This window comes from Sarcophilus harrisii, chromosome 1 (assembly GCF_902635505.1).
Source record: "Sarcophilus harrisii chromosome 1, mSarHar1.11, whole genome shotgun sequence".
NCBI lineage: Eukaryota > Metazoa > Chordata > Mammalia > Dasyuromorphia > Dasyuridae > Sarcophilus > Sarcophilus harrisii.
Window position 1 is genome coordinate 493,821,962 of NC_045426.1, and position 24,552 is coordinate 493,846,513.

At 34.5% G+C, this 24,552-nt stretch overlaps 1 protein-coding gene and 1 long non-coding RNA gene across 4 annotated transcripts in view; both read right to left on the reverse strand.

Moving 5' to 3' along the window:
- Positions 1-12,695, reverse strand: part of GREB1L (GREB1 like retinoic acid receptor coactivator) — a 137,138-nt gene extending 124,443 nt beyond the window's left edge. For all 3 annotated transcript variants that reach the window (XM_031946546.1, XM_031946545.1, XM_031946544.1), the window contains exon 1: positions 12,575-12,695. The gene's annotated coding sequence lies outside the window, so the exon portion shown is untranslated. The remainder of the gene's footprint in view (positions 1-12,574) is intronic.
- A 42-nt stretch (positions 12,696-12,737) lies between these two features.
- Positions 12,738-24,552, reverse strand: part of LOC111719073 — a 150,972-nt gene continuing 139,157 nt past the window's right edge. Inside the window, exon 4 of the long non-coding RNA XR_004230973.1 lies at positions 12,738-12,803. This is a non-coding gene — a long non-coding RNA (uncharacterized LOC111719073). The remainder of the gene's footprint in view (positions 12,804-24,552) is intronic.

Here is a 24,552-nt window from a genome sequence, read left to right on the forward strand (position 1 = left end):
GAATAAGTTATGGTACATGAATTTTATGGAACATTATTATTCTGTAAGAAACAATCAGCAGGATGATTCCAGAGAGGCCTGGAAAGACTTACATGAACTGATGCTAAGTGAAATGAGTAGAAAAAGGAAATCGTTATATACTGCAACAAGAAGATTATATGATGATCAATTCTGATGGATGTGGCTCTCTTCAGCAATGAGATGATTCAGACCAATTCCAATGATCTTGTGATGAAAAGAGCCATTTACACCCAGAGACTATTATTATTGGGTCATTAGATTTTTGTCACTGCTTGCTTGGATTTTATTTTCTTTCTCATTTTATTTCCCTTTTTGATTTAATTTTTCTTGTGCAGCAAGATAATTGTATAAATATATATGCATATATTGGATTTAATATTTTTACCATGTTTAACATATATTCGATTACTTGCCATCTAAAGGAGGGAGTGGGGAGAAGGGGGGAAAATTGGAACATAAAGTTTTGCAAGAGTTAATGTCTGAAAAATTATCATTCATATGTTTTAAAAATAAAAAGCTTTAATAAAAAATACAATGTATAAATTATGAAAAACTAGAAATGACTTCATTTCTAAAATTAGGAGGTTGGACTACATTGCTTTTTTACCAAATTGATGAGGCTATAAAAAGCTAATAAAAAAAGGCACACTGAAACAACATTAGAAGTAGCTTCAAAAACAATGCAAAAAAATGTGGGAGAAAATTAAATGGATAACAGGCTTATTAAATAGGAAAGAACTAAAATCATGAGAGAGTTTAAGAGAAGAAACAAACAGCTAAAAAATCCTAGAAAAAACTGAAGAAGAAACTAAATGTATATAAAAAATGAGGGATGAAATTTAATAGAATCATACAGAGTACAAAGAATTTGAAAATGTCAACTATCAATGAAAATGCCAATAATGTTAGCTCTTCACAGAAAGGGACAATTTATTTTTTATTTTGGTATTCCCTGAGGCTAGCATAGGGCATAATATAGTAGGTGTTCCAATAAATATTTATTGAATTGTATTGTTGGATTATCATTCATTCATTCAACCAGAATTTACTGAATGCCTACTATGTGCTAGGCATGTAACATGCACAGGTGCAACTTTTAAAAATTATAATACTATACTAATTAAATTGCTGAATAATATAACTGTAATAGAAAATATGAAGAGAGACAATATACTAATTAGATGCTATTTTTAATCAGGTATTTTCTTCATCTAGTACCACAATAATAAGATGTTTCTATAATTATTCTTATCCCCGAGTTTTTGTAGCCAAAATTTCTTCATCCTACCTGACAACTTCCTACTGCTAAATATATCAGTATTTAGCTAGTCAGGTCTTTAGAAAGCAGATACAATCTATTTTTGAGACTTACTTTTGAAGCCTTTTCAATTGGATAAAACCTTCCAGAGATTCTGTTTTGCTAGTATAACCTTCTAGAACTCATGGGCACTTTCTTAATGGAATGAAACACTGGAATGGTATTTTATGAATACGGCTTATATGGATTTTTTTTCCTAATATGAAAGTATTCTTTTATTTCTGTTTAGAATATTCTTGGTCATAATGAATAACTCAGATGCAGGGTTGTCTCCTAGTTACCAGGACTTTATATAATATGCTATATCAATAGTCATTAATTATATTGGTCTAATATTTCTTTCTCAGAATTATCTCTATTGGTTTTTAGTATCAAACCTATATTTACTTCACTGGGAAAATAAACAAACAAACAAACAAACGGATACAATCAGATGTACAGAAATGAAAGGCTTTTTTCTACAATGTGACAAAAACTATCTTCTAGAAACTCAAGGAAAGTATTAAATCAATGGAGAAACATGAATATCCCTACTTGATTGTTTTCCACTGTCATCACTTTTAATTATACTGATAATCAATAAACATTTATTAAGAGTCTACTACATGTGAGACACTGTGTCATCCATTGACAGTAACCAAGAAAAGTAAAAGATATTCTTTAGCCCCCAGAGAGTCAGTCTAATTGGAAAGACAAAATGCTAACTGTGTACAAATAAGCCAAATCCAGTTATCCCTTTTACATCATGACTTTTCCCACTATAGTTTCAAGTATTATGGGTTGGCATAAAAAATAAATGGGAATTTTTTGGGAGTTTTATAGAAGCTGCTGATGACACACAAAGGCTAGCAAACGACACAGGTATGACCAAATACTTAATCCAAATTTTACAATAAGATAAAGGAAAAATAAAAAAAATTCAGACTTCTCTGGTATGAAAGGCCAAAAAATTTTATGCAAATTTTCCAGATTGCACAGGCTTTAAAAAAATTAACCTATAAAGACATACATACACACTAGACCATAAAAAGATAAGTTTTAAAAAAACAAGACAACACACACACACCATACACCTTTATTTTGTTTTAAAATAACTTGTGAAAGAAATAAACTTTATGCTTTATTGATACTCTATAGATTGTACAGCAGCATATTTCTAGTTGTATCTATGGTAAAGGTTTATATGATTAACATATGCCTAGAAGCTGCATTGTTTGAAAAGAGTTTTACAGTTAGTTATATTTTCAGAAACTAGGCAAGGACTACTAGATAGAGAGATGGTGTAAGAGGCTATCACATCAAGAATTCTTCTATTTAATAGATTCAGAATAAGAAAAATTTCAAGAAGAGTGGTCTGACAGCTCCCTTTGAATACTGTCTTCCTTTCTATCTTGAGTATTTCTTCCCAACCCTTCTTCATTGCCAAGGCTAATCTCTCCACTCATGTGTCCCCTCTTTTCATCCCCTAACCCCCAATGTTTTTGTATTCTTCTGGGACTTGACTCCATATATTATCTCCTCCTGCTCATGTATCTTTGGTTTTTTAATCTCCATTGCTTTCTACCCATTGTCTACAAATATGCTCAGATCTCTATTATATAAAAAAGAAAGCAATTCCCTAGATCCTTGCTACATATCTTGTAGTTGCCGTTCTATCCTCCTACTGCATTTCACTGTCGAATTTCTTGAGAATACTTTTTTTTTTGTTTGGCTCCACGAGGCAGAAATAGGAATAGAAAGAGAAAATACAAAAAACACAAAGGTAGCCTGGATAGAGGAAAAGCTTCATAAAAATTAGAGTCACCCCAAAATGGAATGGTTACCTCCAGAGGTAATGGATTCTGCTTTGCTATATGTATTCCAGTGATCACCTGCAGGATATAGTATAATGAAAATTCTTTTTCGCATAGAGATTAGATGAGCTAGGTCCTACTTAAGTCCCTTTTGACACCAAAATCCCGTGATTCAATTTTAACAATCATCCCTACATAGATGTCTGAAATTTCTATCTACTCTAACCTCCCTCTGACGCTCTAAAGTGATCTTTGTATTTGACAACTAATAGCAACAAATGTTATAAAAAAGTACTAGATTTTGGGTCATAACATGTAAATCCCTAGCTCTGCTACCTAGCTACCTATGATATAAGAAAAATCACTTAATCTTTCCAGACCTCAAACAGTGTATAGAATTGTAAACTGTTCAAGTGATTCTGAAGAATGATGTGGAATTGTGCAAAGAAAGTGACTAAAAATGATCATATCCATCAACCTAGATATTCTACTGCTAGGAATATACTGCTAGGAAAATATTTATAGCAGCACCTTAGTAGTAGCAAAGAACTGGAAACAAAGTAGATATCCATCAACCAGAGTATGGCTAAAAAGTTGTGGTATGCCAATGAAATGTAATACTACATAGGAAACAATTAAGATAAGTGGAGAAACATGAGAAAACATGAAAAAAATCAAAGTAAGCAGTAGCAAGAAAATGATACACACAATTATTACAACAAAGTATAATGGACAGAAAAACTGCCAAGAAACTGAGATAAAATTTTTTTGCAATTATAAATGACCAATCTTGGCTGCAAAGAAAGATGAGAAGGAACCTCCTGCTGCTTCTTTACAGAAATTAAGGTATGGAAATTATGAGGTATGGAATACTGATATTTTTTCAAAAAGTAGGTTAGTTTTGACAGTCATCCCCCCTTCTTATTTTCTAAAAGAATGGATATTCCTTGGAGGGTGATCCATTAAAAACTTTTAAATAGCAAAACATTTATTCTTAAAAGACTAATAAATTTCCCTAGTGATGCTATGTGGATTCTGTAATAAAACACGGAAATCTAAGAATAATTGCAAGTGACTCAAATAAAAAAAAAACAACTGAAAGTCATATCACGGGTATAACTAGATATAACATATTGCATCAAAGAAGTTAAATAAAAGGCATTATCTGTCAACTATATGAAAAAGAAAGTAGTTGGGTATATCTTATAGCAAGAACATGGGATACCAGACAGACTGAAGTTTGACCTGATAACCACAAAATATCAAAATATCCAGAGAAAGGTTCTACTGACTTAGGGAGATTTCTATGGAGGATTTATATTTATTTATCAAATTAGTTATGCAGGGGCAAGGAGGTTGTGATTTTCATTCTGAGGTAAAGTACCTCTTGAGGAAGTACTCTTCACCAAAACACAGAAGTATTGAAGAATTAATCTTTCATGGAAACTAAAATGATTGTGAAAGTTTATTGATAGCAATTTATAATTTATAAAATCATTTCCTTACAAAAACCTCTGAAGTGGATAATGTAAATATATATCTGTAATATTGTTATAATAACATATTTATATATACATATGTATGTTGAGTTTTTGACTTACACATACCCACAGCCCCATATATGTATGTATTGTGTACCTTCTTTATAGCTGAGGGAAAATTCAGTTCTGATTGCACAATAAAACAAAAAGTAAATTAAATGTAATTTTGTTTCTCGATCCTTATCCTTCTTGACCTTACAGACTCTGAGTCAACGTTCACCTTCTTTCTCTTCTCCTTGACTCTTCTCTTTATATTTCCAAGACATTGCTATCTTTTGTTTGTCTTTCTTCTGATCTTAACACTCTTTCTGAATTTCTTTTGCCAATTCTCCATCCAATTTACGCATATGAACAGTGGATGCCCCTCAAGACTTTGTCCTCAGTTTTCACCTCTGCTCATTCTATACTCTTTCTCTTCATGATCTTATCAGCTCTATCGATTCAATTATTACCTCTATGGGATGATTTTCAAATCTGCTTACCCAACCTTAATTTCTTTCCTGATCTCCAGCCTCACATCTCATCCCTTTACTCCTAGACTACCTTAGAGTCTTGTGAGTGGTCTCCAAGTCTTTCCCCACTTCAATCTTCCACTAAGCTATAAATTTATCCTCCTAGAGTTCAGGTCTGAAAATGTCACTCCTCCCAGCATGCTATTCAATAAATTCCTATGTCTCTATAGTATTTCCAGGATCAAATATATCTGTTTTTTAAAGTCTTTCACAATCCTCTCCTTCCTTCGCCAGTCTTGTTGTACCTCATTCCCTCCCATATACTCTGCCATCCAGTGTTACTGATCTCCTTGAAATCATCTGCTCTATTAAACTGAGTTACTTGAGAACAAGAAGTATGTTTTGCCTTTCTTTTCAATCTTCAGCGTTTAACACAAGTAGAGGCTTAACAAATGTTTATTGACTTGACCTGACTGCGGATAGATAGGTACTGGGAGGAGAACCTTTTCTTCAAACTTCCATCAGCCTTCACTTTCTACTCTAAGATTTCTGTAGAATTGATGAGCTTTCTCTCTGGGCCAAAGCTCAGTTCTCACATGTGCTGCAATCTCTCAGGTTCCTCCTGATACTCTGAATCTCTCTCTCCTTCTGAGATTACTCCTTTCTTTTAGACAATTTCCTTAAGGCAAGACCAAGTCTCTCACACAATGTTTTTGATTGATTCAAGGAAGTATACAAACAAGCCCAGTTCACACTTGATTTTGATTCATTGACTTAATCAGAAAATGTCCTTATTTAACAAAGGCAATTTTTTAAAAACATTATTGCTTTATTCATTCTATGTATTTCTATCAAATTAATTTTTTTTAAATCACAGCTGCCACTCGCTGCCCATAACCATTTATGTCTTTTTACAGGTTATAAAGTCAAAGCTCTTTTAGTCCTTTACAATCTGTCTCTGACTTTTTCTCATTCTATGCTTTTTTATAAGCTCTATACTAAACTAAACTATCCCTCAAATTCATCTTATAATATTCTACTTCAGAATGTCTTTGGTCACACAAAGGACTTGAATATAACCCTAGAATACTTTCCTTTCCATTCTGCCTATTAAAATCATATCCATTCTTGCAGGCCCAACTTAAATGCCATCTCTTAAACATAGCTTTCACTGTATCTCCTATCATTCCAAATCTGAAGTAATCTCCTTCTCTCTTGAATGCTCATAAAACTATTTTTTCCAGTGCCCTCGGCATTTTCCTAATGTAATGTTAGTTACAAGCATTTTATCTTCCTTATTAGATTATAAAGCATATACCCCTGTCTATTTATCTCTCTCTGCTTTGGAATCAATCATACTAACCCCTCACACACACAGATAATTTATAAATTCTTGAATTGAACAGAATGTGTAAATTCAGAATCTTTTAACTCAGTATATCTTTTAATCAGTATATCCTTTTCAGTAGAAACATTCCAAGACTTGATGATGACAAAGTTAAAACACATTTCCCTACCTCAAAGGAGTTTATTCCAAAAGAGAAAACTAATGCAGGTTACTTTTTTACCTAATTTTAAACACACCCACAGCCCCATATATGTATGTATTGGGTACAAATATACACACACTTGTGTATGTTTGTATTCTCTTTGGGAAAAATTCAGTTTTGATTGCACGATAAAACAAAAAGTAGATTAAATGTAATGTGTTTTTTTTTTCTCAATCCTTATCATTCTTGACCTTGAAGGCTCTGACATCAGTGCTCACCTTCTTTCTCTTCTCCTTGACTCCCTTCTCTCTAGATTTCCAAGACATTGCTATCTCTTGTTTGTTGTCCTAACACTCTTTTTGAATTTCTTTTACTGCGTCTCCATCCAATTTATGCCTATAAACAGTGGGTGTCCCAAAAGACTTTGTCTTGTATGTATAAAAACATTAACTCCAATTCATATGATTGAAGATCAGGAGCTAGAAGGGACCTTACAGTCAATATAATTAGAGGCTCCATTTTTTTTTAAATGAGGAAATTGAAGTTCATACTGATTTGAATCCAGATCCTCTCATCACAAAATCAGCTCCCCTTCCACTATACCACCCTATTTCCAGTTGTGACAATCTAGGTATGTTGTAGATAGAATGCTAGACTTGGGGTCTGGAAGACTCTTCTTCCTGAGTTCATATCTGGCATCAGACACTTGCTAGCTATGTCTAGGCAGGTCACTTAATCCTGTTTACCTCTGTTTCCTCATCTGTAAAATGAGCTAGAGAAGAAAATGGCAAACTGTTTCAAGATCTTTGCAAGAAAATCCCAAATGGCATCATGAAGAGGTGGACACAACTGAAATATTTTAACACAATAAGTCTCATAAAAGATAGTTGTGACATTGTAAAAAAGAGCAATGAATTTTAACTTGGAAAATCTCAGTTTTACTTTGAGTTCAGTCACTTATATAATGGTTGAGTGACTGAACACATTTTTATTTTTGAATTTTCATTTTTTCATTTGTAAAGTAGCAACATGTTGTGAGAATAAAAACAAGATTAGGCATGGAAAGTGCTTTGTAAATCTTTAAGGATTAAATAAATATTAGCTATTAAGAGCATCTGGGCTCCATCCCAGTTCTGAATCTTATGTAAAATGTTCATTCATTCATGCATTCAGTATTTATTAAGTATCTGCTATGTGCCAGGCCCAGAACTAGGTATAAGGGACACACACACACACACACACACACACACACACACACAGAAAGAGAAGGGGGAGAGGGAAAGAGAGAAGAGAGAGAGAGAGAGAGAGAGAGAGAGAGAGAGAGAGAGAGAAACTCCCTTCTTTGCTCACCTCCCGAGATTGTTATATAAATGCTTTGCAAATGTCAAAGCATTACATAAATATATTATTTTTAATGTTACTGTAGATCAATGTTTTCTATTTCATTCTCTATCATAATTTTATTAAAATTATAAACTTAAGTGATTTGTATTAGGAAGTATTGTCTATTCAAGCATATCTCCAAAAAAACTCATGGACATTCATTTCATCAATTTCATTAAAAATAATTGACATACTGTTTTCATGCTCTTTTCTTCAAAATGTTCAAAATATATTGTTGAATTGTTTCAGTCACGTCTTACTCTTCATGACCCCATTTGGAGTCTTCTTGACAAAGATACTTGGAGTGGTTGCCATTTCTTATCCAGCTTATTTTACAGATAGGAAAAGTCTGAGAATGGATTTGAACTCAGGGTTTCCTCATTCCAGGCCAGGCATTCTGTTCAACTGTGTCACCTTCAAAGATATAAATCATATTAAGAGTTCTCCAACTATTTTTAATAATCTGGAGAATGCAAAAGTTGTCCTATCTCTGTTTTGGAAACTTTTTAGTGAAAACTTTAAGTGTAATTTGTGTAACCATATATAGCAACTTAACTCTAAAACACACACACATATGTATATGTGCATCTCTTCCATACCTATATATGAATTCCACAGTATTTTCTTCTTTCTTAATTTACTAGAAATAACTGTTAAGAAGCAACTGCCATTTCTGAAAATTGTCACAATAAAAAGAGATAAATTATTTACATATTTTTATATTTCTATTCTTCCTCTTCTCCCACCCCCATCCTACTAGTAATTCTCCCATAAAATGAAGAGTTATTTGTTACTTCTGGAAGTCTTAACTTTCTTCCTTGAATACCATGAATTCTTGTGTAAAATAAACAAGTCTCTGTCAAGAATCTCTGGAGCTAGTGTAATGACCAGAGGCTATCCCTGGGCAACATCAAAGATACAAAACAGTAATAGGCAACGTGTGACCACTACCATGCCACCAGAGACCAATTTTTCAACATAGAGCAAAGCTAATCAGCCAGAACAGAAAACATTAAATACAGGGAAATGCTTCCAAAGTGTGGCTTACAGCATTCATCATGCTTGCCACACATAGAGCTGTCCATACAACTTCAACAAAGAACCAAAACTTCAGGTATTTATCATAACAATCATTAAAAATTTGCATGACATGCCTGAGGCAAAAACTAATTCCTCCCCAAGTAGAAACGAATTTCAAAAGCTACTTCTCTCCAATTTTTCAAACTTGCAGCTTTTGAGTTGTTCTGGGACAAGCACTTGCATCCCTTCTCTTTTCTTCCTTTTTTTCTACATTATTTCCTAAGTTTTGAAAGTGGAATATCCAGACTAACAATTAATTGAATGAGATCATTTTTCATTTCATTGGTCCCTACATCTAGAATTGGGTTTCATTTTTCATTATATGTTTCATTATATGTTTGGATGATCCATTTTAAAAAATCCAACAACTTGTATAAGTGAAAGGAAAAACAGATTCCCTACTGTAGTATATCATCTTTTAAAGATAAGCTAATTTTAAATTTACTTTTTTAAAAAGTGCAGCAAATCAGAATTATTATTTTTTCTAAAAAATCAGCATAATTTTCTATTTTTCCATTAGAGTAAAATATGTTTCATCATCCACAGAGGAACACACTTAAATACATCTCAATACATATTTTTAATGGCATCTTGCAGAGAATCTATTTACAAAAATAGAGAATACAGCCTAAAATAACTTGAAATTTAAAGTGACATCTGACATTAGCTGGAGCTGTCATTCCTACCAACTTTTATCTTTCCCTTCCATCTTCTCACACAGTATTTCTATATTCTAGTCCTTAAAGAATTAAAAGTTTCTATTTGTCAATTTTGCCCCAACTTTAATGTTATTTAAGAATCTCTATATTTGTCAAGCAATTGTTAACCAAGAGACTTATGATTCTAATTTTTAATTGTGCATTGATTTATCTTAAGAAATCCAAAATTGAGCACATTATCTTTTCCAAACATGTATCTTATTTTTAGAAAGTATACTTTTCTAAAAATGTAGAAAATCATCTCCACAGTTCATTTGTCCATCAAAAAACTACTTCCTACTACCCATTTAGTCTTTATTCTCCATACTGTATAAGTTATAAAGCTTATTACAAAATTTCCATCATTGCACTTCCATTTACATATATATACAGCACCTTTTTCTGAAAGCCTTGGAGTCACAGAAGATCTGGGTTGTCATAAAAAGTCCTTCCTGACACTAGAAGGGTTTCTCCCCTCTTCTATATAGAGTGAATTTTATTGTTGTTTTTAATCCTCTAAGGTCTTGACTCTGACATTGGTTCTCTATCTACTAATTTTAAAATGTGAAGACATTTATTCTCTTCCTTTCCTTTTCTGTTTCTGTGAATCTTTTTTTCAATCTCTTTCTGAATCTCTCATACTATTCCATGCACTTAATCATTTTTCACTTTTATTAGTTATTTGTACATATGTCTCATTTCAAGGCTGCAAGTTACTAAAAGGAAGCAACTGTGTTTGTTCTTTTTCATCTTTGTATTTAGAATCTAATTCAATGTTGTTGAATGAATGACCAAATAACACTTAGTCATCAACTTACTCCTTTTTCTTTAAAACTCATCACAACTAAAATAAACCAAAAATCAGATGCCTCTTCCAGAAAATCCAGTCAAAATTATTTATTCAGTTCAGATAATCTAAAATAAATTAAAAGATGTCTTTTACATTGTATTAAGTTCTTGTGTTTTAAAGTTTTTCTTTAACAATGAAATAAAAATGTTTGGATAAATGGAACTTAAAATTTAGCTTTTAAAATAAAAATTACCTTAAAAAATAAAAAAAAGTATGTCTGTTTTACTTTTAGATAGACTTAGTGCAAAGAGACATATTTGTCAAAAACCTATTCTCTTTTCTTGAAAATTTATTTGGATTTAAGTCTGGAGAACAAATGGCATTTCACTAGCAGAGAAGTATTAAAATGATAAAGTATTTTGGAAGCCAAAGTACACTTCAACCTTAACTATCCTTTCGGACCTATATTGATTGCTTATATACGTTGCCAACATTTGGTAAGGATTATCCTTGCATTCAGACAAAAAGCAAGCATTCCTTAGATAAATCAGGACTTTTTGCCATGAGACTCATAAAACCTTTTCACAACACAGATTTTTCAAGAGAATCCTTTAAGGTTTTAGGAGGCTGCTCCTTTTACTAAGTAACAAAATACACCCCATGGTGTCTCACTGACCCCACTCAGCTGTCCTTTGACCTCTTCCATTGTTGTGTCCTAACTTCAGGGGCCACAGAATTTGCCTCCCATATCAAAAAGGCTACTGTTGCTTCCTCCTAGCACCTGGTGAAACAAAATTCAACAGTTCATATGTCTCTCTCTCTCTCTCTCTCTCTCTCTCTCTCTCTCTCTCTCTCTCTCTCTCTCTCTCTCTCTCTTTCTCTCTCTCTCTCTCAATCTGTGTGTGTGTGTGTGTGTGTGTGTATGTGTCTCTCTGTCTCTGTCTCTGTCTCTCCCTCTCTCTTTTTCTCCCCCCCCCCCCTTTCTCCTCAAGTTCCTTCCTCTGACTATTCTCCAGATGTTCCAGGCTCAAATGTTAAGCCAACAACTGGGTTTTCGTAATCTTCCTGGTAACGCTAAGTAACAAACAGAGCCGGGACCCTAGTGGTAATGACCCTCTTGTTCTTTTTGGCCTCAAAAGGATACGATGGGTCATAAAAGAGAAAAAGATCTTTGGCCTCTCTTGGAAATGCTGGGTCATTTAAAGCACGTTGTAACCTCCCAAAAGGAGAGAAAGGCAGTGTCTTAGGGTCTTAATATATTATGCTGCTGCTCATAGGCAGTGCTAGTCCAAACCAACAGCCTTGAAATTCCAAACTCCCCAGAAAGTTCTGAATCTTCTTTGTCAGAGTGTGAGGGCCACCTTTGATAATTCTGAGTTCAAAGTGTCCTATTCTGGTGGCAAGTATTTTTTTGGGGGTGGGGGGATAACCTCTACCCTCCTCAGATTGGTGTTTTGCATCGAGCTTTTCGAAGAAAGTCTATTATAAACTATTTGTTTGAACCATCAGCAGTCTGGGAAAATTTCCAACTTAAACCAACCATGTGAAATTTTTATACATTACCTAACATTTATATAGGGTTTACTATATGCCAGGCACTGTACTAAGTACTTTACAATTATTATTTCATTTGATCTTCTTCACAACAGCCCTGAGAATTAGCTGCTCCTACACATTTTTGCCCATTTTACAAATAAGGAAATCGAGGCAAACTCAGGTACTGAGGAAAAAATTGCCAGCAACCATCTTCCCTATTTGCTGATAAGATAGTTCATTAAACATTTTGGGGGATAGAAATGGATTCTTCTAAAATATGTTTTTCCCTATTCCACGTATGTTTTGAAGAGTAAAGCAATAATAAAATGTTGAAAGAGATCAAAGCAGTTCAAGAATCGATATAGTAGCTTCATTCAATTCCAAAATGAAAGAAACAAAAAAGCCCACTTAAAATAAATCTTAATTCAGAGGAAAAGTCATTGGGGGAAAAAAAATCGCGTTGTGATAGTACCTTGGCTTCTCTGTGTTAACCTTTCTGAGACACGTTCATGGTTGAGGCAGGAGCAAAGACTTCACGGAGCCTGCTGTTGCTGCTGCTCCTGCTGCCGAAGCTGCCGCTGCTTGCTCTTGCTTCTGCCGCTTCTGCTGCTGCTGCTGCCGCCGCCGCCGCTGCCGCTGCAGCTGCCGCCGGCCCTCGGGCCGCCTGCGAGTGCCTGAGCTCACCCAAGACTCTTTCACACCTGCAAAATTAGCAAAACCAGAGGTGTAAGTGGAATTCCAAAAGTTTGATATTCCATATTTATAACTGCATCTAAATTTACATCCAACACCACAGGATAAACACAGAGACACAGCCTCCTTCCCTAATCTCCAAAGGTGACCAGATTTCCAAAGGCATAAACGCAAAAGTAATTACTGCCCTTGGGTTAGTTCTCGTTGAATATAAAACAAAAGGAAAAAAATCTAAATTGTAAGTCAGTATTTTTGAGGAGTGCTCTTAAGATACTAAGAATTCTTTCCCTTGGAAGTTGTCTTGCCAGAAGCACAAGTGAAAGTTAATGTCACTTCTCACGGTATTTTTACTTTACACAAAAAATTCACAGTCCCTGGTATCATTCAAAACATTATTAATTTAATAAAACATCAATATTAAATGCTGTAAAACTGCTTTAAAAGTTATCTGCCTAGCTTTGCTATTATTAGTTCTTAAAAAGCTTCTAAAGGAAAAATATCTGTTAGATGCAAAGGGAAAATGGTTATTTTCATCATAGCATTAAGCTGTAATCCTAGAGCTTCTTGTTTTAAAATTAGAATTAAATAAAAAATTATATTAAAAGTACAATCACTTAACTATACTCTTAAGGAAAACTAAGACAATAAAAGATTACATAAAATTAAAAAAAAACTTTCTAGAGCAATTTATGTGTACCTAATATGTAGGGTTTCCTATCGCTTTGTTACCATTAAAAAAACTGAACAGTGCATTTTTTTTAGAGTACAGTGACTAACAAAGTAAGCAAAGATATTAGGAAAACAATTTTAAAACTAAATATTATGCATTTTTCAGGAAAGTGACTTTCAGTTTTATAATCACAACACCCCACATTTGGAAGGAAGAAACAAGGAAGAGAAAAGAGAAAAATAAAACAAGGCAATTTCAGGTTTTGAAATCAAAACAGTTTACTTTACCTCTCTTACTGATGAGGAAGAAGATCATCAGGAAAAAACGAAAAAACAAAACAAACCAACTCCAAACTAAACGAGCAAGATCAAGGCTTTCTTGTCCGTCTATTTTCAACGCCAAATAGGCATCTTATTCTGAGTTATGCATCCTTGCTATAGCACAGCATCAACATTCAGACTGTCACAGATGGTCAACAAGGTCAAACTCCATTACTTCCCCTGAAACTCCAAGGCTCTATGAGGCTCCCAGTGATTAAAAAAAGTCTGTAATCCAATTCCAATAGCTCCTGGGTCTAAAATTATTGCTATTTTTCGGCCACGTGCTGCACACTTCACCTGCTAGTAATGACATTTTTGTATTTTCTTCTAATTACACTCAAAGCTAAGACCTTTGGCCCAGGGCCACAGACCTCCATTCAGGCTGCACACATTCTGTTAAACGCCCTGATCCTTTGTTGTCAGTCTTCCCCTTTCATCTATTATTTACACCCATTGAGAAGGAAGATCCTCCACTATTTGTGAGGTTTAAACCTTCTAATCATCTTAATTTCTGCCTTTCAACCTGTGCTCTTATCCGTAGAACAATGCCAAATCGTTTGACAAAATCATTTTTCAATTACATTTCTCTCTATATTTTTATTCCATTCTAGCCAGCCTTCTTGTCTTAGAAAGCCTTAGGTGGGGCTTTGGTTTCATCCTCCTAAATGTACACATTTTGACTTCCCAGAACCACCACAATGGATTCTTTTTTACATAGTATAAAATCTCCAAGTTCAGGCATTTTACAAAACCAATAATCAATAATATATTTCCCTGTTGTCACTGAAGAATCTATTAAAAGTAAGTTACTTGTTGTTTAAAATACACTAAAAGAGCCAGTTCAACTATCCCCAAGGACTGAGCCTTAGATATTTCCAGCTAAGAATCATCATTGCCAGGCAAAAAAAGTAATTAGCATTCGGAAAGGAGTAGAGAATGAAAGGGGGGTAGGTGAGGAAATGTCTCGTTGCAGTTTTAATACTTTTAATAATTATATATGTTTACTTTTAAATAATAATATCCAAAAGGCTCTTATATTTTCAATTAAAAGCACAACACAAAACACTAATAAACTGCTGTAATTTTTCCATACAACTTCCCTATTTTTTTCCCATTGACAATCACAGAAAAACAACAATAACAATAAAAGCAAAGAGTTTTTGTTTTTTTTTTACCATGATGCAGATGATCACTTAGATTATTGCAGTTATCCAAAGACGCAGATTTCTAGGTGGTTTAGAAAAAGACATATGATCCATCTTTGTTCTTTCTTCTTCTATTGCCCGGCTTACTCTTGATTTCTAACAGTGTTTCCTTGTCGTCTGTCCCCTCTGCAGACCCTCAACCCCCTTGTCTTTTCTTATTTTCACCATTTGCTTCAACCAGCAGCAGTTCACTGGAGACTCATCCATCTTGTAATGCCTACAGTGACAGATGCTCTCAGGAACAACCATACTGCTGAGTGAACAAAAGATAACATCACCTCTAGGAACTCAAGAGAGAAATACAACTACAACCGAAGACTGGGGCTGTCCTAACAGACATTGGACCATAAACCTCTTCTAAGTGAAAAAGAAAACAATTGCCAAAAAGAAAAAAAAAATCTGACACAATCAAAGGCAGAAAAGAGTGATTATTTGAAGATTGCCTTTCTACTCTGCATTTCACTATTCCTCCACCCCCAAGCTTCTATATTGGGGCAATTCACTGGGCAAAGACTAAGGGTTAAAAAGAGAGAGAGATTTTTCAAGTGTTTTTAAGTGTCCTCTTTATTTGGCAAATTCATAATAAAACTCATTCACATATATTTCAATAAAGTTTAAGATATATTTACAATATCCATTTCCTAAGTTTTCTAATCCTCAAAAACAGTATTATGGTTGAATACTACATAAATCTGATTTTTATTATTCCAAATCTATATACACTTATCAAAATTAAATATTAAGAAAGTAAAAAAAGTGTGATGTAATATGCTAGCATAAGGTCCCTAATATACATAGCTCAAAATATAAGAACCCCATTCACTGGACAACCTATAACTTGGGTTATAAAAGACAACTAAGAGAGGATTCTGGGAAGTGCTATAGATTTCTCCTCTAACAAAGGAAAGGTCTTATTAACATCTCTCAGCAACAAACAGGAAAAAGGGAGTAGATGCAGAAAACTCTTTCCTTGTTGTAGTCAAGATTATTTTGTTTTTTTAAAAACATTTTATTTGGTTCTTAATACAGCAATGACAAATAAACTTTGCTAGAAACTCTAAGTTGCCAATTTCACATAAGGTGAGGGAAAATATTGAGAAACAGAGCCCAGATGAGCCCAGAGTTCAATTAAGAACATCTTCTAATCAATGACAATTAGGGAAATACTCATTTCAGCAATAGTTATTTAAAAGAGCTATTTCCCCAGCAAAGAGCAAAAGTACTGCTTCATATAAATAATTTATTTTCAAGAAGAATAGCTGGTTCATCTAGATCTTTTGATGCTAATTCTAAAGTGTTTCTTCAATTAAAAACTGCTCTAGACAACTACTGTTTTCTCCCAACACAAAAGTATTTTAGATTTTTAAAGAAAATATTAACGTCCAATGCTTTCTGAATAGAACTTTACAGTGGTAGTGGTGGTGATGTTTTGGTAAATGTGACCAGTGAATCCCTAGGTTCTTCTGATTTTCCTGAAAGAATGTGATTTTCTTCATCATTAATTTTATTTCATGTGTCTATATTAATTTGACAGAAAAGAAATTGTACCAACCTGAGAAATGACTATTCTAAATTCTTATAAAATCCTTTGTAACATCACCCATGACTTGTCTTTAAATCTCTTGAATACAACTGTATAATTAATAAAAGGCAGCTATTTCACATCTTCAAAATCTCCTATTTTAAGACATCACAGATATAAGGAGGAAAAAAAAGAATGGATACAAAAAAATCAACTGGAGAAGGAGAAGGAGAATCAGGAATGGAAGTGTTCCCAGTTGTATATAACACCTGAACTGTAACATGAGCTAATTAAAAAAAAAAATGTTGAAAGCTTAGTACCTCTCAACAAGTAACAACTCAGAAAAACTTGTCTTCATTGTTTCCAAACATAAACTTAATCCTTTAACTACACAAACTACAGTTTTTAACTGAAAAAAAAAAAAAAATTTGTGGCTAGCCTCAAGTTTAAGTATTTGCTAAACGAAGGAACTCAGCACAATTACTAAGTGTAATATCCTAATCATATAGTTCAACATTCTGCAACTTTTGACATTAACACTAATTACCAAGAAAGAGGCATGACCTTGAAATGACAGCTTCATTAATGCAAGTCTTATTGGTGAAGGCTTTAAAAAGACCTAATTAAATGAACTACTTTAAAACACAATAGGATCAATATGCATGTAGAAAATGTACACCCCAGTGGAAAGTTCTTATTGCCTGATTGATCAAAAACAAAACAAACTTTTTTTTTTAAGTCCCCATTCCAGATCACAGTCAGTGCCAGAAATCCACACAGGAAAAAAAATCCATCAAAATGAAACTCTAAAAAGGTTTACCCTTCACCATCCTATTTGCACTTCAAAACCTTCTAAGTCCTACAGCTAAACCCCAGGGCTGAACCATTTCAATAATAACAGAGGGGACCAGCAGTGATTTATCTGCCTTTTGGCCTCTGGACAGAGTTGTAACGTCTGCCAAGCTTTCTTGCCACTGACCCTCCCTCCCCCTTACCCCCCAGCCCACTTTTCTTCAGCCTTGTACATGTAATGCTTTATAAACAAATTTCTGACCATGTTTAAATGTAGAGTGTGCCTCTCACAGTGAGAAGCAAAAACAGTTTTAATTAAATATTTGGGTTCAGTATTTTTGGCATAGTTTTTTTTTTTTTTTTTTATAAAAAGAGAATTATAATGAGTAATCAGGACATTAAAACAACTAGGTTAGATTTTATATTCTTTTTTTTTGAGGGGGGCAACCCTTAATTCCAATCACTTTCTTTCCTCCAACTGCTATGAATAACTATTAAAAGACACTGATTTATATCAGACTTTTTTTTTTTCACCATGTGAGCTTACAGCAAACCAAATCTTTTGGGATTTGTGCAAATTTAAATATCATGAATTTTAAGCTACCTTAGAAAATCCAAAAAGACTTAGGGGTTTCACAGGTCACAAATTCCTGGGTCACAAAGACCTTACAAGCAGCTATCAGAACGCTATGACTCAACTGATTTACTCTTGTTATCAAGTATACACTGTAGCTGCCATCCTCCAACAATAACATTTCCTTCCATTAAAAACAAACATCAACAGTATCAGTGCTATTACTTAATCTAAAATCATTTACTTCAATACAAAACAAAGCAAAGAAAACAATTTCTTCACATCGCCAAACCACTAATATTTTCTTTCCTGAATGAATAAAAGCCTACTTCAACCTTAACTTTCCTAAGGTTGAAACTTTAATCTTAAATTATCACCTCAGGGAGAAAGGGAAAAAATGTTTATTTATTTCCAATCCCCTATCCCCTATTCTTTTTCACTTAAATGAAGTAATTTTATCTTTTTCAAAGAGTGATTGATTTAGCAAAAAAAAAAAAAAAAAAAAAAAAAAAAAAAACCATTTGAATGTCAATTTAACAAAATATGCAAAAGATTACTGTACATGTGATTCAAGTTTTACTCACATTAATTGAGATCTTTCTTGTCACTTCTCCATTTTCCTTCAAATATTACAAACTGCTAACTTGCTCATAGAATCAAGCATCTGGAGCTGGAAGGGACCTTAAAGGCTGAGTCCAACTCCCTCATTTAACAGCTGTGTTAAAGCATCCCATGAAGGTTAACTGATTTGCCCAAAGTCATAAAGATAATAAGTTTCAGAACTGAGATATGAATCCAGATCCTATAGATTGGTGACAGAGCCATTTTTCTTTCTGTCAACTTAGATGTTCCCACTGAATTAGCAGATACCTTTTATTCAAATACAACTTCAATTATAAATGGTTAGATATTAGAAAATTAAATACAAAGCTGGCAGGCAAAATTAAAGTTAATTTGAGTTTTCTACTAGTAAATGCTCTATCACTCCCTTTTAACTATTTCTTTGTCAACACTGTAGATCAAATTTTCATTATTTCTACTCTGCCCAAAGAGGCAATTTGCCTCAATTCTTATGTAACCTTAATCACTGAATGGGCGTTGCTTCAGTCAAACTGAGACCTGCTAAAGTCCTTAGCTTAAAAAGGTCAAGGTCTCCCATTGCTTCCAGAGCCATCTCTAGTTATTCTGATATATATCTTGCCACTAGACCCAAATGGCTCTGGAGGGGAAAGTGAGGAAGGTGATTTTGCACAGCCCACCCTCACTTAAATCTAACTCACTTGCATGATATGATATGGCAATTAAGGACAAACAGTAGTAGCAGCAACACTGTAATTATCACTGTAGGGTAGCTAGATGGTACAAGAGTTAGGGAGACTTAAATTCAAATTTTGCCTCAGACACTAGCTATATGCCTTGGGCAAGTCACTTAATACTGTTTGCCTCAGTTTCCTCATCTGTAAAATATACTAGAGAAGGAAATAATAAAACAGTATCTTTGTCAAGAAAATCCCAAATATGGTCACAAAGAGTTGGACAAGACTTGTTTGAAATAACTCAATAGCAACAAATAGTTGCCTTTGAGTCTATTCCCATTCTAATCATCTGTTCTGCATATTGATGTCTCAATGTGCAGCTCTGACCATGTCATTTCTTGGCTCAAAAAATTTCAGTAGTTCACAAATTTCTTTCAAATAAAGTACAAACTCTTTAGCCTGTCATGTAAGTCCTCCTCAATCTAATTCCAACCTACCTTTATAAACTTTTCTATATAAATCCTCTTCCTATCTTATATACTACAGCTGAACTATAATCTACTTGTTATCCCCCAAATGTGCCTTTGTTCTATTTTAATACCTTTGCACATGATATTTCCTAGAAATAACTAGGTGGTACCATGGACAGAGGTCTAAACCTAGAGTGTCAAGAAGACATGAGCTCAATTGTCACTTTAGATATTATATTAGTTGTATGAACTTGGGCAAGTCACGTAACTTCTGTCTCATTTTCTCATGTGTAAAGTAGGAATAATAATTCTCCTGGAGGGAAAACAGTGTGTATACAGATAAAGATATACAAAATACACACGTGTAATTTTTTTGTGAGATGAAGCCCTAACAATTGGAGAAAGTGAGAAGACTCCAATCAGTTTCAGTGAACCCACATCAATTAAGGTAACTACGTGGCACAATGGTTAGTGGGTAGGTGCTGGAATCAGGAAGATTAAATTTTCTGAGTTCAAATATGATCTCAGAAATTTATTCGCTATGTTACTCTGGGAAAGTCCCTTAACCTTGTTTGCCTTAGTTTCCCCATCTGTAAAATAAGCTGGGGAAGGAATTGGAAAACCACTTCAATATATCTGCCAACATGACTGAAATACAACTGAACACCAAAAAGAATAGAATAGTTATATCCTTGAAGACAGAAATTGTCTGTCATCTTTTTATCAAAATAGTACACTGCTCTCTATCCTCATCTATGCTTTTTTTAAAATTAAAACTTTTATTTTCAAAACATGTGCATAATTTTCAACATTCACCCTTGCAAAATCTTGTGGTCCAATTTTTTCCCTATTCCTTCCTTTCACCAACCCCCTTTCCCTAGATGGCAAGTAATCCAATATATATTAGACACGTGCAATTCTTCTATACATATTTCCACAATTATCATGCTGCACAAGAAAAATCAGATTAAAAAGGGAAAAATGATAAAAATCAAAATGCAAGTAAACAACAACAAAAAGTGAAAATATTACGTTGTGATCCATACTCAGTTCCCACAGTCCTCTCTCTGGGTACAGATGGCTCTCTTCATCACAAGACATTGGAACTGGCCTGAATTACCTCACTGTTAAATAGAGCCAAGTGCATCAGAATGATTCAGAATGCACACTGAGCATGGACTACTGATGACTGATATAGCACCCATCCTTCAAGTTTACTCATCAAGTATGCACTTATGAATTGGATGCCCAGAGAGCTAATGATGCTCCTGGATCTCAGAAGTAGTCTGGGAGTTTGAACCCCTAAAACTAAAACTCAAAAGCCCCTGTTAGTATTGCTACACTTTATTGTATGGATTGCTATACTTTAAATCATCTATCTCACAGACACAATTAGGTCTTAGCAAAGGTTTTTTTATTAAAATAACAAAATAAGATCAATAGCAGAAACAACTATTTCATGATTTTACAATTGTGCTCTGGAGTTCACCATGATGCCTTTCCAGATTAGAAAATCCCTCTACTTCTATTACCTCTCCTCCTCACCCATTGATTATTTCCATATGGAGTCTCATTCTAAGGAAGCACCCAGGCTATACATGTTTCATTCTTCCCCACTTTTTTGCTTCTGTTTAGCAGCAGGCTCCCTCCAGTCCTTACTTTTCAGTTCCTTCTATATGCTATCTTCCCCATTAGAATGTAAGCTCCTTGAAGACAGAGACTGTCTTTCTTTTTGCTTATATTTGTATTCCCAGCATTTCACAGGGTTCCTGGAACAAAATAAGTACTTAATCAATGCTTTTTGAGTTGACATGATAAAACATTCACTCTAAAATTGGGGGCATACTCTTCCATAAATCAACAGAGGTCAATGGGATAAATGGGTTAAAACTGATAGTATGATGGCAGTGAGGCACATATTTAAGGAAAACATGTGCTCAAGGTAGCTCATAACTCAGAACCCTCAGCAGCCATTTAATCCAACCTATTTATGAAAGGAATCCATCCATACTGTAATATTATTAATTAATGGTTTTCTAGTCTCTGCTTGAAGACTCCAAGAAGGGGGATCACAGTACAGGACAGTCCAATCCACTTTGGTGCAGCTGTAAATTTGAAGAAATAAAATTTCCTCATATCAAGCCTAAATCTGACTATTAGCAACTTCCACCCATTCTTCCTGGGTTTATCCCCTGGAGTTCAAATCTGACCTCAGACACTTAACACTTCCTAGCTGTGTGACCCTGGGCAAGTCACTTAACCCCAATTGCCTGACCGCCCCCCCCAAAAAAAAACTTAGAAAAAAACCCAAATTACTACTCTGAACCTTATGTTTGAGGTAACTAGAAATAAATTGATTGATTTTATTGCAATCTGATTATCTTTAAATGTAAAAGTCTCTCAGCATGGCACAAATACCATATCAAAAGCTGCAAGTGCAGCCTATAATTTCTTGCATGAGAAAACATAATGTACTGTCCCTATTCTTCTCCCAGTTCCATTTTTTTTCATGCATATTTCATGAAACTAACTTTGTAGCAAGTTGGGTATTCTTACTATCCCCATGAAATTAGATAAATCTAGATTTTCTGAAGAAAAACATTCCTCTCCAACTGCATATAATATGTCTTCAAAATATACTTTTAAATGACAGTAATATAGTGGTTGCTTGCCTCATCTTTCTGAACTGTTTTTCTCAAGCTGGGGAATTTGATTAATAAGAGTTCACTCTTATCTTATACTTTCAAATGTAAATTTTGATGATCCTGACACAAAAATTCATGTACAGAGGGACACCCACAGTTAGAGGCTAGTATCTATCAAAGAAGACAAAGAAGGAATTGGTTAGATAGGTAGGAAAAGAACCTGAAGAGAGTGATGACCCAAAAACCTAGAGAGAAGAGATAATCAAGGAAGAAAGAATGATCAACCATGTCAAATACTGAAGAGTATTCAAAAAGAGTAAGAACTGAAAAAAAAAGTCATTGGATTTTTTGGCAACAAAGTTCACTAAGAATTTTGGAAAGAACAATTTTAGTGGAATGATTAGGTTGGAAAACATATTGGAAGGGGTTATGAAGAAAATGACACATGAGAAAGTAGAGGCACCTATTGTAGATCACCCTTTTGAATTTAGTTACAAAGACCAGAAGAGATATAGACTGAAAGTAGGAATGAATGGATCATATGAGGATTTCCTCCCAAAATGGAAGAGACATGGATAGGCTTGGAGGCAGTGGGGAAGGAGTCAGTAGAGAGGAGAGGTAAAAATAAGTGAGAGAGTAGGGATGATAGAAGAGGCAATGTTTTGGAGGAGATGGGATAGAATGAGATCACGTGGACAGGTAGAGGGGTTAACCTTAGTAAGGAGTAAGGTACTTTATCATGTGAGAAAGAGTTAGGAGGAGATAGCAATCCAGGAGATGAGTTCACATGAGTTCACAATAAATAGCCTCAATTTTATAAGGCAAGCTTCTCTGCTGAGAAAGTAGGAAATAGGGGACTCATGGGAAGCTTGAAGAGGAATGAAAAGGTTTGGAAATGCCACTGTGAAGGGATTGGGAGTTAAGAAAGATGTTGCCCAGCAGCACTGGGGGGTCAATTGAAGCTTGGTTTGAATTTCTTAATTTATATTGGATTACTTGTGCTCTAGAAAAAGGGAGTGGGAGAAGAGAGGGAAAAAAATTTGGAACACAAGGTTTCAAAGAGGTGAATGTTGAAAACAATCTTTGCATATATTTCAAAAATAAGTTATTATTAAACAAAAAAAATTAAAGGCAGCTTTGAAGTCACACATCTAATCCATGTAGGAGCCAATATTACTCTGAAGCTCATGAAGGGAGCTTATCCTCCCCCATCTTTGTATCTTTGTAACGAAATTTCATATCTTTGAATTGCCTTCCTTCTCCATTCTTCTCCCCCTCCTCATGCCCTGACCCACCTGATCTTTGTTCAAATTCAGGGGCCACCTTTTCCAGGATGCCTTCTTGTCCTGTGATCCAATAATCTAATCTTGCCAGCAAGAAAATGTCCTTTCCCTACTTTTGAAATCCTTGGTGCTTTGCCTAGACCTCTCCTTTGCAGGTAACTCACTGTCCTTTATATCAGAAGTATTTGTCTACATGCCTTTCTCTACTCTCCTATCCACCTGTGTCATGTAATTATATCCTTCGTTTCTAGCACCACACCCTATATGTTTTGGTGAGGAGGGAAAATCCTATGATTTTATCGGTGGAGGGAATTCCTAATATGGAAATTCCTCACTATTCATGCAGATTGATAATTTAAAGTCTTGCAGAGTTGCTTGGGGGGTTGACAGATTACATGACATGTCCAGAGTTATGTTGTCAATGAGTCAGATGAAAATTTTGAATCCAGATCTTTCTGCCTCTAAGGTTGATGTACTCCACCCCCTTAAGCCACAGTAAGAGTCTAATAAACATTTCCTTAACATGTTGAATTCTCTTACTTAATTAAATGAAGAAATTTATGTGTAGCTGCTTTTTTGTATTTTTGTTTGGAGCTTTCTTAAAGTAGGAAAATTGCCTAAATGTGCTATGAAAGTAATTTTTGATAAATTTCTCATTTAAGTAGAAATTATGACTTAAGTAGTGGGTATGATTTCCTAAAGTTTTTAAAATTTTCATCTTGGGGGTTGTGGAGAAGGTCTCTCTATCTAGCCCAGGCTAGAAATACAGGGCCTCCCTCAGAGCCTACTGAGGCTCTGAAACCTTGACTCACTTGGTAGCTGACATGGGCTGACTCACTCCTCCTTTAGGAGATGTAATGGTACCCCCACTTTCAGAGACTTACCAGGATAGTGTGGTTGAGTGCTGACACCCAATATGCCTAGCCCACTTTGGCTGGCAGCACTCCAGCAGTTTTACCTTCTCCATAAGCAAGAATGAAAGGTATACAGCCACTCCATTCAGCAGAATTCATTCTTATA